The sequence below is a fragment of the Triticum urartu genome, chromosome 6, assembly GCF_003073215.2.
Source record: "Triticum urartu cultivar G1812 chromosome 6, Tu2.1, whole genome shotgun sequence".
Lineage (NCBI taxonomy): Eukaryota > Viridiplantae > Streptophyta > Magnoliopsida > Poales > Poaceae > Triticum > Triticum urartu.
Genome location: NC_053027.1, coordinates 479,689,592 through 479,708,780, shown reverse-complemented (window position 1 = coordinate 479,708,780; position 19,189 = coordinate 479,689,592).

The following is a 19,189-nucleotide window of genomic DNA, read 5'->3' as shown; positions in this document are numbered from 1 at the left end:
AACAAAATATGACTCTATATGAATGCCTCCGGCGGTGTACTGAGAAGGGCAATGAATCAAGAGTGACATGTATGATAAAATATGCATGGTGGCTTTGCCACAAATACGATGTCAACTACATGATCATGCAAAGCAATATGACAATGATGAAGTGTGTCATAAATGAAACGGTGGAAAGTTGCATGGCAATATATCTCGGAATGGCTATGGAAATGCCATAATAGGTAGGTATGGTGGCTGCTTTGAGGAAGATATAAGGAGGTTTATGTGTGATAGAGCGTATCATATCACGGGGTTTGGATGCACCGGTGAAGTTTGCACCAACTCTTAAGGTGAGAAAGGGCAATGCACGGTACCGAAGAGGCTAGCAATGATAGAAGGGTGAGAGTGCGTATAATCCATGAACTCAACATTAGTCATAAAGAACTCACATACTTATTGCAAAAATCTACAAGCCATCAAAAACCAAGCACTACGTGCATGCTCCTATGGGGATAGATTGGTAGGAATAGACCATTGCTCGTCCCCGACCGCCACTCATAAGGAAGACAATCAAAGAACACCTCATGTTTTAAATTTGATACACAACAGTTACCATACGTGCATGCTACGGGACTTGCAATCTTCAACAAAAGTATTTCTCAAATTCACAACTACCCAACTAGCACAACTTTAATATCACCATCCTCATATATCAAAACAATTATCAAGTATCCAACTTATCATAGTATTGAACGCACTTTTTATGATAGTTTTTATTATACCCATCATGGATGCCTATTATATTAGGACCAATTTTACAACCAAAGCAAATTATCATAATGTTATAAAGGACTCTCAAAATAATATAAGTGAAGCATGAGAGATCAATAATTTCTATAAAATAAAACCACCACCGTGCTCTAAAAGATATAAGTGAAGCACTAGAGCAAAATTATCTAGCTCAAAAGATATAAGTGAAGCGCATATAGTATTCTAATAAATTCCAATTCATGTGTGTCTCTGCCAAAAGGTGTGTACAAAAAGGATTATTGTGGTAAACTAAAAAGCAAAGACTCAAATCATAAAAGATGCTCCAAGCAAAACACATATCATGTGGTGAATACAAATATAGCCTTAAGTAAAGTTACCGATGGAAGAAGACAAAAGAGGGGATGCCTTCTGGGGCATCCGCAAGCTTAGGCCTTTGGTTGTCCTTGAATTTATCTTGGGGTGCCTTGGGCATCCTCAACCTTAGGCTATTGCCACTCCTTGTTCCATAATCCATCAAATCTTTACCCAAAACTTGAAAACTTCACAACACAAAACTCAACAGAAAATCTCATGAGCTATGTTAGTATAAGAAAACAAACCACCACTTAAGGTACTGTAATGAACTCATTCTTTATTTATATTGGTGTTAAACCTACTTTATTCCAACTTCTCTATGGTTCATACCCTCCGATACTAGCCATAGATTCATCAAAATAAGAAAACAACACACGAAAAACAGAATCTGTCAAAAACAGAACAGTCTGTAGTAATATGTAGGTTTCGAATACTTCTGTAACCCCAAAAATTCTAAAATAAATTGGCGGACGTGAGGAAGTTTTCTATTAATCATCTGCAAAAATAATCAACCTAATATATCTCTCCAGTAAAAAACGGAAGCAAATCTCGTGAGCGCTAAAGTTTCTGTTTTTTACAGCAAGATCACTAAAACTTCCCCCAAGTCTTCCCAAAGGTTCTACTTGGCACAAACACTAATTAAAAGCATAAAACCACATCTAAACAGAGGCTAGGTGAATTATTTATTACTAAACAGAACCAAAAAGCAAGAAACAAAAATAAATTTGGGTTGCCTCCCAACAAGCGCTATCGTTTAACGCCCCTAGCTAGGCATAAAAGCAAGTATAGACCTAGGTATTATCATCTTTGGTATGCAATTCTTCAAATGAACCCTTATAAACCTTGGGAGTTTCCTTCTTTTTAATTATCAAACTCCTAGGCAAGAAATCAAGAAATTCATTTGTAGCAAAAGGTTCCTTAATGATATTGAAGAAGTTAGGGTGAACACTTATTGATTTGAGATCCGCATTTTCCTTACTAGAAGATTCACCCTTATTTTTAGGAACATGCATTAATTTAGCAATCTTGGTAGTAGGAGGATTTGGAGTATTTTTAACGGATGAAAAGGCATACCCTAACTTAGTAATAATATCCTCAAGTTACCAATTCTCGTGGAATCTTGATCTATTCTTTCATTAACTATAGGTTCTTTTTCTTTAAAAAAACTCAGAGTAACCCCTACCTTAGATCCATATTGATTGATTTGGTTGTGGATCTTTTTATCCAAATTTTCAATCAACTCCATAGAGGCAACTTTATTTTCAATAATTTCAAGCCTTTGCATCACATGTTCCAAAGTTAAAATAGTTCCATTAACCAAAAGAGGTGGTGGGCCAAACAAATCTATCATAGCATTATAAGAATCAAAAGTATGGCTACCCAAGAAATTCCCTCCAATGGTATCAAGAATATATCTGTTCCAAGGAGTGATGCCTACATAAAAATTGCGAAGAAGAACGGAAGTGGATTGCCTTCCTAGTAGATCTATTATGAGCATTGAAAATTCTATGCCAAGCATCTTTTAGATTTTCTCCCTCCCTTTGTTTAAAATTAAGAACTTCATGATCGGGAGTACTAACAATGATAGAATGATTAGCCATGACGGCGAAGCAAACGAAAAAGAGGTGAACAGAAAAGAGGGCGAATAAAACGGCAAGAGTGAAGTGGGGGAGAGGTAAATGAGAGGCAAATGGAAAATAATGTAATGCGAGGGATAAGAGTTTGTGATGGGTACTTGGTATGTCTTGACTTGTAGTAGATCTCCCCGACAACGGCACCAGAAATCCTTCTTGCTACCTCTTGAGCACTGTGTTGGTTTTCCGTTGAAGAGGAAAGGGTGATGCAGCAAAGTAGCGTAAGTATTTCCCTCAGTTTTGAGAACCAAGGTATCAATCCAGTAGGAGACTACACGCAAGTCCCTCGTACCTACACAAACAAATAAGAACCTCGCAACCAACACGATAAAGGGGTTGTCAATCCCTTCACGGTCACTTACGAGAGTGAGATCTGATAGAGATAATAATAATAAGATAAATATTTTTGGTATTTTTATGATATAGATTGAAATTAAAGATTGCAAAATAAAGTAGACTGGAAACTTATATGATAAAAGATAGACCCGGGGGCCATAGATTTCACTAGTGGCTTCTCTCAAGATAGCATAAGTATTACGGTGGGTGAACAAATTACTGTCAAGCAATTGATAGAAGAGTGAATAATTATGAGAATATCTAGGCATGATCATGTATATAGGCATCACGTCCACAACAAGTAGATCGAAATGATTCTGCATCTACTACTATTACTCCACACATCGACCGCTATCCAGCATGCATCTAGAGTATTAAGTTCATAAGAACAGAGTAATGCATTAGGCAAGATGACATGATGTAGAGGGATAAACTCAAGCAATATGATATAAACCCCATCTTTTTATCTTCAATAGCAACAATACAATACGTGCCTTGCTGCCCCTGCTGTCACTGGGAAAGGACACCGCAAGATTGAACCCAAAGCTAAGCACTTCTCCCATTGCAAGAAAGATCAATCTAGTAGGCCAAACCAAACTGATAATTTGAAGAGACTTGCAAAGATAACCAATCATATATAAAAGATTTTAGAGAAGAATCAAATATTGTTCATAGATAAACTTGATCATAAACCCACAATTCATCGGATCTCGACAAACACACCGCAAAAAGAGTTACATCAAATAGATCTCCAAGAAGATCGAGGAGAACATTGTATTGAGATCCAAAGAGAGAGAAGAAGCCATCTAGCTAATAACTATGGACCCGAAGGTCTGTGGTAAACTACTCACACATCATCGGAGAGGCTATGGTGTTGATGTAGAAGCCCTCTGTGATCGATTCCCCTCTGGTGGAGCTCCGGAAAAGGCCCCAAGATGGGATCTCTTGGGTACAGAAGGTTGCGGCGGTGGAAATAGGGTTTTGTGGTGCTCCTGGATGTTTTCGGGGTATATGGACGTATATAGGAGGAAAAAGTAGGTCGGTGGAGCTACGAGGGGCCCACGAGGGTGGGGGGCGCTCCCAGGGGGCAGGCACGCCTCCCTGCCTCGTGGCCTCCTCGTTGATTTCTTGACGTCTACTCTAAGTCCCCTAGATCACGTTTGTTCCAAAAATAACTCTCCCAAAGGTTTCATTCCGTTTGGATTCCGTTTGATATTCCTTTTCAGCGAAACACTGAAATAGGCAAAAAAAACAGCAATTTGCACTCGGCCTTGGGTTAACAGGTTAGTCCCAAAAATAATATAAAAGTGTATAAATAAGCCCATTAACATCCAAAACAGATAATATAATAGCATGGAACAATAAAAAATTATAGATACCTTGGAGACGTACCATGTATCCTCAAGAATGCTTTGCTTATCATAAGAAACTGTTTTGGCCTGTCCTTTGCCTCAAAAGGATTGGGCTACCTTGCTGCAATTTTGCTACTATTATCGTTACTTACTTGTTATAAATTATCTTGTTATAAAACTACTCTGCTACGTACAATTTCAGCACCTGCAGACATTACCTTACAGAAAACCACTTGTCATTTCCTTCTGCTCCTCGTTCGACAAGCAAAGCATTAAAATCAAGCATCCGCAACTATGAGAAAATTCTTAAGAATAAATTCTAACCATAGCATTAAACCCTTGGATCCAATCGGTCCCTTACAGAATAGCGCATAAACAAGGGTTTAAGCATCTGTCACTCTCGCAACCCATCATCTAATTGCTACTCCACAATGCATTCCCTTAGGCCCAAATATGGTGAAGTGTCATGTAGTCGACGTTCACATGACACCACTAAAGGAATCAAAACATACATACTATCAAAATATCAAACACATATCAAGTTCGCATAATTACTTGCAACATGATTTCTCCTGTGACCTCAAGAAAAAGGTAACTACTCACAAATGATAATCATGCTCAAGATCAGAGGGGTATTAAATAGCATATTGGATCTGAACATATAATCTTCCACCAAATAAACCATATAGTAATCAACTACAAGATGTAATCAACACTAGCTACTAGTCACCCACAAGCACCAATCTATAGTTCCGGTAACAAGATTGAACACAAGAGATGAACTAGGGTTTGAGATGAGATGGTGTTGTTGAAGATGTTGATGGAGATTGCCCTCCCCGAGATGGGAGAGTTGTTGGTGATGATGATGACGATGATTCCCACTCCGGGAGGGAAGTTCCCCCGGCGGAATCTCTTCGCCGGAGGGCAAAAGTGCTCCTGCCCAAGTTCCGCCTCAAGACGGTGGCGCTCCGTCATGAAAGTCCTCTCCTCATTTTTTCTAGGTCAAAATGACTTATATACCAGAAGATGGGCACCGGAGGTGGGCCTGGGTGAGCGCAACCCACTAGGGCGCGCCTGGGATCCCTGGCGCGCCCAGGTGGGTTGTGCCCACCTGGTGGGCCTCCTCTGGTACTTATTTGCTCCAATATTCTTCATATATTCCATAAAAATTCTCCGTGAAGTTTCAGCTTGTTTGGAGTCACTACTGGAATCAGCTTCTTTGCTGTCCGCCATGGCGGACGGCAAAGGCATGGATCACGGACGACAAACGTCTTTTCCGTCCACCAGCAGACGGCAAACTGCCCGTCTGAACACGTGCCAGCAAAGGCCTTCTTTGTCATCCGCTTCCTGTTCCAGAATAGGTAAATAAACTAATTCCAGTAGTTAGTTGTGCAGAATAGGTAGCCTGACGTAGCTTTTCCAGGTCCAGATTTCCATCTACCGGAATTCTCCCTCTTTGTGTATACCTTGCATATTATGAGAGAAAAGGGATTAAAATTACTCCAAAAAGCATTATTATGGATAAAAACATCATAAATAACAGTAAGAAAACATGATGCAAAATGGACGTATCAGTAAGTGCTACCTCTTGAGCATGCGTTGGTTTTCCCTTGAAGAGGAAAGGGTGATGCAGCAAAGTAGCGTAAGTATTTCCCTCAGTTTTTGAGAACCAAGGTATCAATCCAGTAGGAGGTAACACGCAAGTCCCTAGTACCTGCACAAACAAACAAGAACCTCGCAACCAACGCGATAAAGGGGTTGTCAATCCCTTCACGGTCACTTACGAAAGTGAGATCTGATAGAGATAATAAGATAAATATTTTTGGTATTTTTATTGTATAGATTGGAAAATAAAGATTGCAAAATAAACAACGATAGAAATAGCAAGTAGATAGGAAAATAATATGATGGAAGATAGACCCGAGGGCCATGGGTTTCACTTGTGGCTTCTCTCAAGATAGCAGATTCTATGGTGGGTGAACAAATTACTGTCGAGCAATTGATAAAAAAGTGCATAGTTATGAGAATATCTAGGCATGATCATGTATATAGGCATCACGTCCGCGACAAGTAGACCGAAACGATTCTGCATCTACTACTATTACTCCACAGATCGACCGCTTTCCAGCATGCATCTAGAGTATTAAGTTCATAAGAACAGAGTAACGCATTAGGCAAGATGACATGATGTAGAGGGATAAACTCAAGCAATATGATATAAGCCCCATCTTTTTATCCTCGATGGCAACAATAAAATATGTGCCTTGCTGCCCCTATTGTCACTGGGAAAGGACACCGCAAGATTGAACCCAAAGCTAAGCACTTCTCCCATTGCAAAAAAAGATCAATCTAGTAGGCCAAACCAAACTGATAATTCGAAGAGACTTGCAAAGATATCAAATCATGCATAAAAGAATTCAGAGAAGAATCAAATATTGTTCATAGATAATCTTGATCATAAACCCACAATTCATCTGATCTCGACAAACAAACCGCAAAAAGAATTACATCGAATAGATCTCCAAGAGAATCGAGGAGAACTTTGTATTGAGATCCAAAGAGAGAGAAGAAGCCATCTAGCTAATAACTATGGACCTGAAGGTCTGTGGTAAACTACTCACACATCCTCGGAGAGGATATGGTGTTGATGTAGAAGCCCTCCGTGATCGATTCCCCCTCCAGCGGAGCGCCGGAAAAGGCCCCAAGATGGGATCTCAGGGGTACAGAAGGTTGCGGCGGTGGAAATAGGGTTTCGTGGTGTTCCTCGATGTTTTCAGGGTATATGGGTATAATAGGAGGAAGAAGTAGGTCGGTGGAGCTGCGAGGGGCCCACGAGGGTGGGGGGGGCGCCCACCCCCCTAGGGCGTGCCCTCCTACCTCGTGGCCTCCTTGCTTCTTTCTTGACGTCCACTCCAAGTCTCCTGGATTGTGTTTGTTCCAAAAACAATCCTCGCGAAGGTTTCATTCCGTTTGGATTTCGTTTGATATTCCTTTTCTGCGAAACACTGAAATAGGCAAAAATAGCAATTTGCACTGGGCCTTTGGTTAGTAGGTTAGTCCCAAAAATAATATAAAAAGGTATATTAAAGCCCATTAAACATCTAAAACACATAATATAATAGCATGGAACAATCAAAAATTATAGATACGTTGGAGACGTATGAGTAAGCATCAAGAAATGGCTATGAATTATTCCCTTGCTGTTGAACCATTTGATGTTTGGGGATTTGATTACATGGGACCTTTTCCTTCCTCTAATGGGTATACACATATTTTGGTTGATGTTGATTATGTGACTAAATGGGTAGAAGCTATTCCAACCAGTAGTGCTGATCACAACACCTCCATTAAAATGCTTAAGGAAGTTATTTTCCCAAGGTTTGGAGTCCCTAGATATTTAATGACTAATGGTGATTCATACTTTATTCATGGTGTTTACCGTAAAATGCTTGCCAAGTATGATGTTAACCATAGAATTGCATTACCTTATCATAGACTTCTCATGAATAAGCAACAATTCATCACACTATTGAAGTATAAAGCAGAAACTCTATTAAAAACCAACAAACTATGTTCTCAGTCAACTTTGCAACTACAATTCATCATCATTATAGGAAGGGTCACATGTCGGAGCCTTTAGGCAAGTCCACATACTCAACCATAATATAGTCTTCTATGATTGCTAACACTCACCGCGTACACATGAGCAAAACGTTTCAACCAGACACACAGAAAGATAGGGGCGTATAGTTTCGCCTCCCAACGTATTCACCTCAAGGGTGATGTCAACAATAATAACTCATGCTATCTATATTCAACTGGACATATGTTCCTAGATCTTTCCTCACCACATGATGCTTACCAAAGGAGAAAATAAAAAACGAATAGAGAGAAAACCTTGACTCTTTGCATAAAAGTAAATACATAAAAGTAAAAGATAGGCCCTTCGCAGAGGGAAGCAGAGGTTGCCATGCGCTTATTTGTTTGTATGCTCAACCCCTTAATGCAAAAGAACATCACGTTGCATTTCCCCTTGTGATAGTGACCTTTATTATGCAGTCTATCGCTTTTATTCTTCACCATCACAAGTTCGTGCAATGCTCAATTTTCTCTTACACCATTTGATCTCACACTTTTAGAAGCAATTTTTATTGCCTTTTTTGCACCGATGACAACTTACTTGAGGATCTTGCTCAATCCCTAGTTAGGTATGGTGGACTCTTGAAAATAAGATTTGGGTTTAAGGGTTTTTGGATGCACAAGTAGTATCTCTACTTGGTGCGGAATTTTTGGCTAGCTAAGGTAGGGGCAAGCATAAAATGTTAAAGGATCTATGACTTCTATATGAATATAAACAAACATGAACCATTAGGTTGCCTTCCTTGTCCAACGTCAACAATTTTGGCATATAATATTTTGATGAGGGCTCACAATCACAAAAGTTTTCTAGGATAGTATATGTGAATCTTCTCTTCCCTTATTAATTCTTTCATGAGTTGCATCATTGACTAATGCTATGTTTGTCAATATCTAATAAAATTTTCGACTTATAATTTTCCTTATGTGGTGTCATCACCTACCATAAGATTAGCATATGATCCTTTTCATTTATTTCCTTTCTTTCATTTATTTCCTTTCTTTTTATTGCAACATGAAAATAAACAAAGCAAAAACTCAAACTAAACTTTATTATATATCTCGCACACGATTACAAGGATATATCACTAAGCAAACTCTCAAAAAGAAAGGATCGAACTAAACTTTTATTCATCTAAAGCAAAAGATCAAACTAAAATAAGTAAAGGCAAAAGATAGTGGGGATGATACGATACCGGGGCACCTCCCCCAAGCTTGGCGGAAGCCAAGGGGAGTGCCCATACCCGATACTCAATTCTCTTTTGGTGATGAAGAATAAGGTGGTGGTGATGAAGAAGGGATCTTGTCCTCGGATTTCCATGGCAGAGGTCCACCATCATAAGAGGAAGAGTGAGTGTCACGGGTCCTTGAGGTCACGGGAAAGGTCTGCGATCATGAGGTGATTGGCATTGAGTCCACACTCCACCATCCCCTTGTAGCGGAAGACATCTTGTTCCATAGCTTCAAGCCTGGCCTCCACGGTTCCCGTCCCCTTAGGACCGGGCACATCGCAGAGGTAAAGCACCCCCTCATGCATCTGGATGACTTGAGGGTGCTGCACCACCTCCCGCAAATACGGGTTGATGACGTTCTTGAAGAACTTGTCCTTGGAGGAGCTTGAAGCGGCCATGATAGATGGGATCTGACAGAAAACAGCAAGAAAAGAAACAGAAGATTTCTCCATGATACAGTGGTCAATAGGTTCGAGGGTATATAAAGATTTTTTATCTTGGGAAACAAGCAAACTGTAGAAAAACGGGGTCCGGAAGGTACCCCAGGTGGGCACAACCCACCTGGCCAGGCGCGCCCTGGTGTTTTGTGCCCACCAGGGCACGCTTCCTGAAAGTTTCTTATTTTCCTATTTTTCTAAATACTCCAAAACTAAAAAAATATTTTTGCGGATTTTCCGGAGTCCGTTTACTTACCGTATCACGTACCTCCTTATTTTGACGATTCTGGAGTGTTCCGGAAGGACTCTTTTATGTGTTCTTCCGGTGTCAAAGTTTGGATAATATTACTTTCAACATTAATGGGCGTACCTGAGATATAATGTTTTATTCGTTGCCCATCAACAACCTCCGGGTTAGTACCTTCGGCATTATTTATTTTGATGGCTCCAGAACAATAAACCTACTCGATGACATAGGGGCCTTCCCATTTTGAGAGGAGCTATCCTGCAAAGAATCTGAAACAAGAGTTGTACAAAAGAACATATTCTCCTACTTTAAACTCATGCTTTTGGATTCTCTTATCATGCCATCTTTTGACTTTTTCTTTAAACAACTTGGCATTTTCATAAGCTTGGGTTCTCCATTCATCTAATGAGCTAATATCAAATAACCTCTTTTCACAGGCAAGTTTGAAATCATAATTGAGTTCTTTGATTACCCAATATGCTTTATGTTCTAACTCAAGAGGCAAATGACAAGCTTTTCCATAAACCATTTTATAAGGAGACATACCCATGGGATTTTTATATGCTGTTCTATAAGCCCAAAGTGCATCATCTAATTTCTTAGACCAATTCTTCCTAGACCCATTGACAGTCTTTTGCAAGATTAATTTTATTTCTCTATTGCTAAGTTCAACTTGACCACTGGACCGAGGATGATAAGGTGATGCAATTCTATGGTTAACATCATACTTGGCAGGCATTTTACGGAAAGCACTATGAATAAAGTGTGAACCACCATCAGTCATTAAATATCTAGGGACTCCAAACCTTGGGAAAATAACTTCCTTAAGAATTTTAATAGAGGTGTTGTGATCAACACTACTGGTTGGAATAGCTTCTACCCATTTAGTAACATAATCAACAACAATCAAAATATGTGTATACCCATTAGAGGAAGGAAAAGGTCCCATCTAATAAAATCCCCAAACATCAAATGGTTCAATAGCAAGTGAATAATTCATAGACATTTCTTGACGCTTACTAATATTACCTATTCTTTGGCATTCATCACAAGATAAGACGAACTTATGGGCATCCTTGAAGAGAGTAGGCCAATAAATTCCAGATTGCAATACCTTGTGAGCAGTTCTATCTCCAGCATGATGTCCTCCATAAGCTTCGGAGTGACATTTCCGTAGGATTTGTCCCTGTTCATGCTTAGGTACACAACGTCTAATAATACCATCTACTCCTTCCTTATAAAGATGTGGGTCATCCCAAAAGTAGTGTCTTAAATTATAGAAGAATTTTTTCTTTTGTTGATATGTAAAACTAGGTGGTAAATATTTAGCAACAATGTAATTAGCATAGTCAGCATACCAAGAAGTGTTGTGAGGAACATTTATTGCACCTAACTGCTCATCAGGAAAACTATCATCAATAGGAAGTAGGTCATCAAGCACATTTTCAAGCCTAGACAAGTTATCAGCTACGGGGTTCTCAGCTCCTTTTCTATCAGTGATATGTAAATCAAATTCTTGTAGCAAGAGAACCCATCGAATAAGTCTAGGTTTAGCATCTTTCTTTTCCATAAGATATTTAATAGCAGCATGATCGGTGTGAACAATTACTTTTGAATCAACAATGTAAGATCTAAATTTATCACAAGCAAACACCACTGCTAGAAATTCTTTTTCAGTAGTAGCATATTTCGTTGAGCACTGTCTAGAGTTTTACTAGCATAATGAATAACATTCAGTTTCTTATCAACTCTTTGTCCTAGAACAACACCAACAACATAATCACTAGCATCACACATAATTTCAAAAGGCAAGTTCCAATCAGGTGGTTGAACAATAGGTGCAGAAATTAAGGCTTTCTTGAGTGTTTCAAAGGCTTCTAAACAATCATCATCAAAAACAAAAGGAATATCCTTTTGCAAAAGATTCGTAAGAGGCCTAGAAATTTTAGAGAAGTCTTTGATAAATCTCCTATAGAAACCAGCATGACCTAAGAAACTATGAATACCTTTTATATCTTTAGGACATGGCATTTTCTCAATTGCATCAACCTTAGCTTTGTCCACTTCAATACCTCTTTCAGAAATTTTATGACCCAAGACAATGCTTCATTAACCATAAAGTGGCACTTCTCCCAATTCAAGACAAGATTTGTTTGTTCACATCTCTGCAAAACTCGATCAAGATTGCTTAAACAATCATCAAAAGACTTCCCATAAACAGAGAAGTCATCCATGAAAACCTCAACAATCTTTTCACAAAAGTCAGAGAATATAGCAGTCATACATCTTTGAAAGGTAGCAGGTGCATTGCATAAACCAAAAGGCATACGTCTATAAGCATAAGTTCCAAAGGGACAAGTAAAAGTGGTCTTTTCTTGATCAGGTTGAGAAACAGGTATTTGTGAAAAACCAGAAATATCCATCAAGGAAGCAAAAATGTGTGTGCTTAGATAATCTTTCTAGCATTTGATCAATAAAAGGCAGAGGGTAATGATCTTTTCTAGTTGCTTTGTTTAATTTTCTAAAATCAATTACCATTCTATAGCATGTAACAATTCTTTGTGGAATAAGTTCATTCTTATCATTAGGAACAACAGTAATACCTCCTTTCTTAGGACACAATGAACAGGACTTACCCATCTACTATCAGCTATAGGATAGATTATACCTGCTTCTAGAAGTTTTAATATTTCCGTTCTTACCACTTCCTTCATTTTTGGATTCAATCGACATTAGTGATCAACAACGGGCTTAGCATCAGGTTCAATATTAATTTTGTGCTGACATAGAGTGGGACTAATGCCCTATAAATCATCAAGATTATATCCAATAGCAGCTCGGTGCTTCCTTAGAACTTTCAACAATCTTCCTTCTTCATGTTCTGAAAGGTTAGCACTAATAATAACAGGATATATCTTCTTTTCTTTAAGATAAACATATTTCAAAGTGTCTCGCAATTGTTTTAATTCAAACACAGGATCACCTTTAGGTGGAGGAGTACCTCCTAGAGTTTCAATAGGAAAATTGTGTTTAAGCAGAGGACGTAATGACCCACAAGTATAGGGGATCAACTGTATCTCTTTTCCATAAGTAAGAGTGTCGAACCCAATGAGGAGCAGAAGGAATGACAAGTAGTTTTCAGTAAGGTAATGTCTGCAAGTGCTGAAATTCTAAGTAGCAAAGTAGTTTGATAGCAAGATAATTTGTAACGAGCAAGTAAGGATAGTAGTAACAAAAGTGCAGCAAGGTTGCCCAATCCTTTTGAGGCAAAGGACAGGCCAATACGGTTTCTTATGACAAGCGAAGCGTTCTTGAGGTTACACGGGAATTTCATCTAGTCACTTTCATCATGTTGGTTTAATTTGTGTTCGGTACTTTGATAATTTGATATGTGGGTGGACCAGTGCTTAGGTGCTGTTCTTACTTGAACAAACCTCCTACTTATGATTAACCCTCCCGCAAGCATCCACAACTATGAGATAAGTATTAAGAATAAATTCTAATCATAACATTAAACTCTTGGATCCAATCGGTCCCTTATGGAATAGAGCATAAACTGGGGTTTAAGCTTCTGTCACTCTCGCAACCCATCATTTAATTGCTACTCCACAATGCATTCCCTTAGGCCCAAATATGGTGAAGTGTCATGTAGTCGACATTCACATGACACCACTAAGGGAATCACAACATACATACTATCAAAATATCGAACACATATCAAATTCACATGATTACTTGCAACATGATTTATCCTGTGACCTCAAGAACAAAGGTAACTACTCACAAATGATAAACATGCTCATGATCAGAGGGGTATTAAGTAGCATATTGGATCTGAACATATAATCTTCCACCAAATAAACCATATAGTAATCAACTACAAGATGTAATCAACACTACTAGTCACCCACAAGTACCAATCTATAGTTCCGGTAACAAGATTGAACACAAGAGATGAACTAGGGTTTGAGAGGAGATGGTGCTATTGAAGATGTTGATGGAGATTTCCCTCCCCAAGATGGGAGAGTTGTTGGTGATGATGATGACGATGATTTCCCCCTCCGGGAGAGAAGTTAACCGGTGGAAAATCGCTCCGCCGGAGGGCAAAAGTGCTCCTGCCCAAGTTCCGCCTCGAGGCGGTGGCGCTTCGTCCTGAAAGTCCTCTCTTATTTTTTCTAGGTCAAAATGACTTATATACCAAAAGATGGGCACCGGAGGTGGGCCGAGGAGAGCACAACCCACCAGGGCGCGCCTGTGCTCCCTGGGGGCGCCCAGGTGGGTTGTGCCCACCTGGTGGGCCCCTTTGGTAGTTATTTTCTCCAATAATTCTTAAATATTTCATTAAAAATCTCCGTGAAGTTTCAGCTTGTTTGGAGTTGTGCAGAATAGGTAGCGTGACGTAGCTTTTCTAGGTCTAGATTTCTAGCTGCCGGAATTCTCCCTCTTGGTGTAGACCTTGCATATATAAGAGAAAAGGCATTAGAATTACTCCAAAAAGCATTATTATGGATAAAAACATTATAAAATAACAGTAAGAAAACATGATGCAAAAGGGATATATCAACTCCCCCAAGCTTAGACCTCGCTTGTCCTCAAGCGAAAACTGAAATCAAAAAACATGTCGACATGCTTTGAGAGAGAGGTGTCGATAAAAACAAAATACATACATAGAAGCATCATGTTGATTATTATAACAACAATAAAATTAAACATAGGACTTTTATCATAGAACCTTTATCATATACTTCTCATGAATAAGTAATAGTTCTTCACACAATCGGAGTATAAAGCAAAAACTCTATTAGAAACCAACAAACTATGTTCTTAGTCAACTTTGCAACTACAATTCATCATCTTTTCAGGAAGGGTCACGTGTCGGAGCCTTTAGGCAAGTCCACATACTCAACCATCATATAGTCTTCTATGATTGCTAACATTCACCGCGTACACATGAGCAAAACGTTTCAACCGGACACAGAGAAAGATAGGGGCTTATGGTTTTGCCTCCCAACGTACTCACCTCAAGTGTGATGTCAACAATAATAATGTATGACACCCACATTCAACTGGACATATGTGCCTAGTTCTTTCCTCACCACATGATGCTTGCCAAAGGAGAAAAATAAAAGTAATAGAGATAAAAACTTGACTCTTGCATAAAAGTAAAAGATAGGCCCTTCGCAGAGGGAAGCAGAGGTTGCCATGCACTTATTTGTTTGTATGCTCAATCCGTTAGTGCAAAAGAATGTCACGTTACATTTCCCCTTGTGATAGTGATCTTTATTATGCAGTCCATCGCTTTTATTCTTCACCATCACAAGTTCGCACAATGCTCAGTTTTCTCTTACACTAAATGATCTCACACTTTCAGAAGCAATTTTTATTGCCTTTTTGCACCGATTACAACTTACTTGAGGGATCTTGCTCAATCCCTAGGTAGGTATGGTGGACACTTGAAAATAAGATTTGGCTTTAAGGGTTTTTGGATGCACAAGTAGTATCTCTACTTAGTGCGGAATTTTTGGCTAGCAAAGATAGGGGGCAAGCACCACATGTTAAAGGATCCATGACAATATGAGTTCTATGTGAATATGAACAAACATAAATCGTTAAATTGTCTTCCTTGTCCAACGTCAACAATTTTGGCATATAATATTTTGATGAGGGCTCACAATCACAAAAGTTTTCTAGGATAGTATATTTATATGTGAATCTTCTCTTCCATTATTAATTCTTTCATGAGTTGCATCATTGAATAATGCCATGTTTCTCAATCTCTAATAAAATTTTCTACTTATGCTTTTCCTTATGTGGTGCCATCACCTACCATAGGATTAGTATATAATCTTTTCTTTATTTATTTAGTTTCTCTTTTTATTTCTTTATTTCTTTTCTTTTATTTGCAATATGAAAGTAAAAGAAAGCAAAAAATCAAACTAAACTTTTATTATATAACTTGCACACGACTACAAAGATAGATCACTAAGCAAACTCTCAAAGAAGAAAGGATTGAGCTAAACTTTTATTCATCTAAAGCAAAGAAATCAAACTAAAATAAGTAAAAGCAAAAAGATAGTGGGATAATACGATACCGGGGCACCTCCCCCAAGCTTGGCGGAAGCCAAGGGGAGTGCCCATACCCGATACTCAATTTTCTTTTGGTGGTGAAGAAGATGATGGTGGTGATGAAGTAGTATTCTCCAATATAACCATGAGTAGATCCCTCAAACCTTGAATCTCTCGAAGGGCTTGATGAATTAATTCACTATTTTTCTTCACCTCAGCCATTATGTGTTTATTCTCAGGGCCCCACGATTTTGTTCCTGCACTGTTTTCTCTTGGCCGAAATATGTCCCAGTTGGACGGCATGCGCCTATGATACGTCTCTAACGCATCTATAATTTTTGATTGCTCCATGCTATATTATCTACCGTTTTGGACATTATTGGGCTTTATTATCCACCTTTATATTATTTTTGGGACTAACCTATTAACCGGAGGCCCAGCCCAGAATTGCTGTTTTTTTGCCTATTTTAGGGTTTCGAAGAAAAGGAATATCAAACAGAGTCCAAACGGAATGAAACCTTCCGGAACGTGATTTTCTCAACGAACAAGACCAGAGAGACTTGGACCCTACGTCAAGAAAAGAAACAGGAGGCCACGAGGTAGGGGGCGCGCCTGCCTACCCTAGGCGTGCCCTCCACCCTTGTGGGCCCCCTGTTGCTGCACCGACGTACTCCTTCCTCCTATATATACCTACATACCCAACGATCAGATACGGAGCCAAAAACCTAATTCCACCGCCGCAACTTTATGTATCCACGAGATCCCATCTTAGGGCTTGTTCCGGAGCTCCGCTGGAGGGGGCATCGATCACAGAGGGCTTCTACATCAACACCATAGCCTCTCCGATGAAGTGTGAGTAGTTCACCTCAGACCTACGGGTACATAGTTAGTAACTAGATGGCTTCTTCTCTCTTTTTGGATCTCAATACAATGTTCTCCCCCTCTCTTGTGGAGAACTATTCGATGTAATCTTCTTTTTGCAGTGTGTTTGTTGAGACCGATGAATTGTGGGTTTATGATCAAGTCTATCTATGAATAATATTTGAATCTTCTCTGAATTCTTTTATGTATGATTGGTTATCTTTGCAAGTCTCTTCGAATTATCAGTTTGGTTTGGCCTACTAGATTGATCTTTCTTGCAATGGGAGAAGTGCTTAGCTTTGGGTTCAATCTTGCGGTGTCCTTTCCCAGTGACAGTAGGGGCAGCAAGGCACGTATTGTATCGTTGCCATCGAGGATAACAAGATGGGGTTTATATCATATTGCATGAGTTTATCCCTCTACATCATGTCATCTTGCTTAAGGCGTTACTTTGTTTTTAACTTAATACTCTAGATGCATGCTGGATAGCGGTCGATGATTGGAGTAATAGTAGTAGATGCAGGTAGGAGTCGGTCTACTTGTCCCGGACGTGATGCCTATATACATGATCATTCCTAGATATTCTCATAACTATGCTCGATTCTGTCAATTGCTCAACAGTAATTTGTTCACCCACCGTAGAATACTTATGTCTTGAGAGAAGCCACTAGTGAAACCTATGGCCCCCGGGTCTATATTTATCATATTGTTCTCCTACTACTTAGTTATTTCCTTTGCTATTTACTTTGCCTTTATTTTACTTTGCATCTTTATCATAAAAATACCAAAAATATTATCTTATCATATCTATCAGATCTCACTCTCGTAAGTGGCCTTATAGGGACTGACAACCCCTATTTGTGTTGGTTGCGAGGATTTATTTGTTTTGTGCAGGTGCGAGGGACTCGCGCGTAGCCTCCTACTGGATTGATACCTTGGTTCTCAAAAACTGAGGGAAATACTTATGCTACTGTTGACACATGAACACGTCATGTGTACCCTCGATGCCGGGGGTGACGCACCGCAGCTCACGTCGAAGGAGACCCGACCGACAGCGCGATACGCAAGACAATCAATGGGCGCTTTTGAAGACCCGAAACCCCACACGCCCGGGAGGGACCCCGTCAGGGAGTGTGGCGGCTATGGGCTGCCCTAGGTCGATTCGCTCGCCCCTAGAGCCTCTTGGATCGCTTCCCTCCAACGCGAAGAACGAACGAATAACGAGAAAGAAAGATACATGGGTAGGGGATAAAGATAGATGAACACAAAAGTGTAATAGATTGATTGGTTCGATTGGTGTTGTTCAATCGGCCATCACCCCCAACATATATAAGAGGCGGCTGGACTTCGTGTACAAGCAAACGATTCATCTAGGCTTTCCTTACAAAAAATTACATCAATTCACGTCCTAGAGTCCTAGTTCTATTCCAACTCGGATTCAGTCTGAATCTGGCTCAACTTCTGTCTTCCTCCTTGCGCGGGCCGCCGAGCTTGCATATGACCTTCGATCAAGACGACCCAAATATGAAACTTGTACACCTTGACGAGACGAACAATTCTTATGTTGAACACTTTTCTAAATAAGACCATGTTGAATATTCTACGAAGCCATCTTTAATATCCAGTCGGACTCGGTCATGTAACGGACTGGATTGTCCGAGTCTTGTAGTGAACTTACAGGCCGTATACTATATCAGATGATAATGACTCCAAAACCAAAGTTCACCTTTTTGACGATGCGCACAACTTCCGTGTTGATCACTTTTCCATCCGAGGTCATCTGGATTACCTTTCGGGGACATCTTCATTTTCACTCGGATCCGAGCTCATCCACTCGGATATTAGAGTTTTTCGTCCGAATAGACCTTTTCACTCGGATGTTAGAGTCTTTCACTCGGAAGACAATCTTTCACTCGGATGACTAAAATTTCACTCGGAAGACAATCTTTCACTCGGATAACTATATTTCACTCGGAAGGCAATATCTTACTCGAACGTCAAGTTTTCATTCCGACGGTAATCTTTTCACTCGGAATAACTTCACTCAGATGATAATTTCACTCGGATTACTATATTTTCACTTGGAAGCCAATCTTTTACTTGATCGATAAGTTTTCACTGGACCTTTTACTCGATCGGTAGGTTTTCACTCGGATGGTAAACTTTTCACTCGGATTTCCCGACTGAAAACAAAGCCTGATCTTGATTTGCCTCTCCAGGTTGCATACGACCTCAGATTGAGACAAATTTTATATGAAAAATGATCGGCTCGACGAGACAA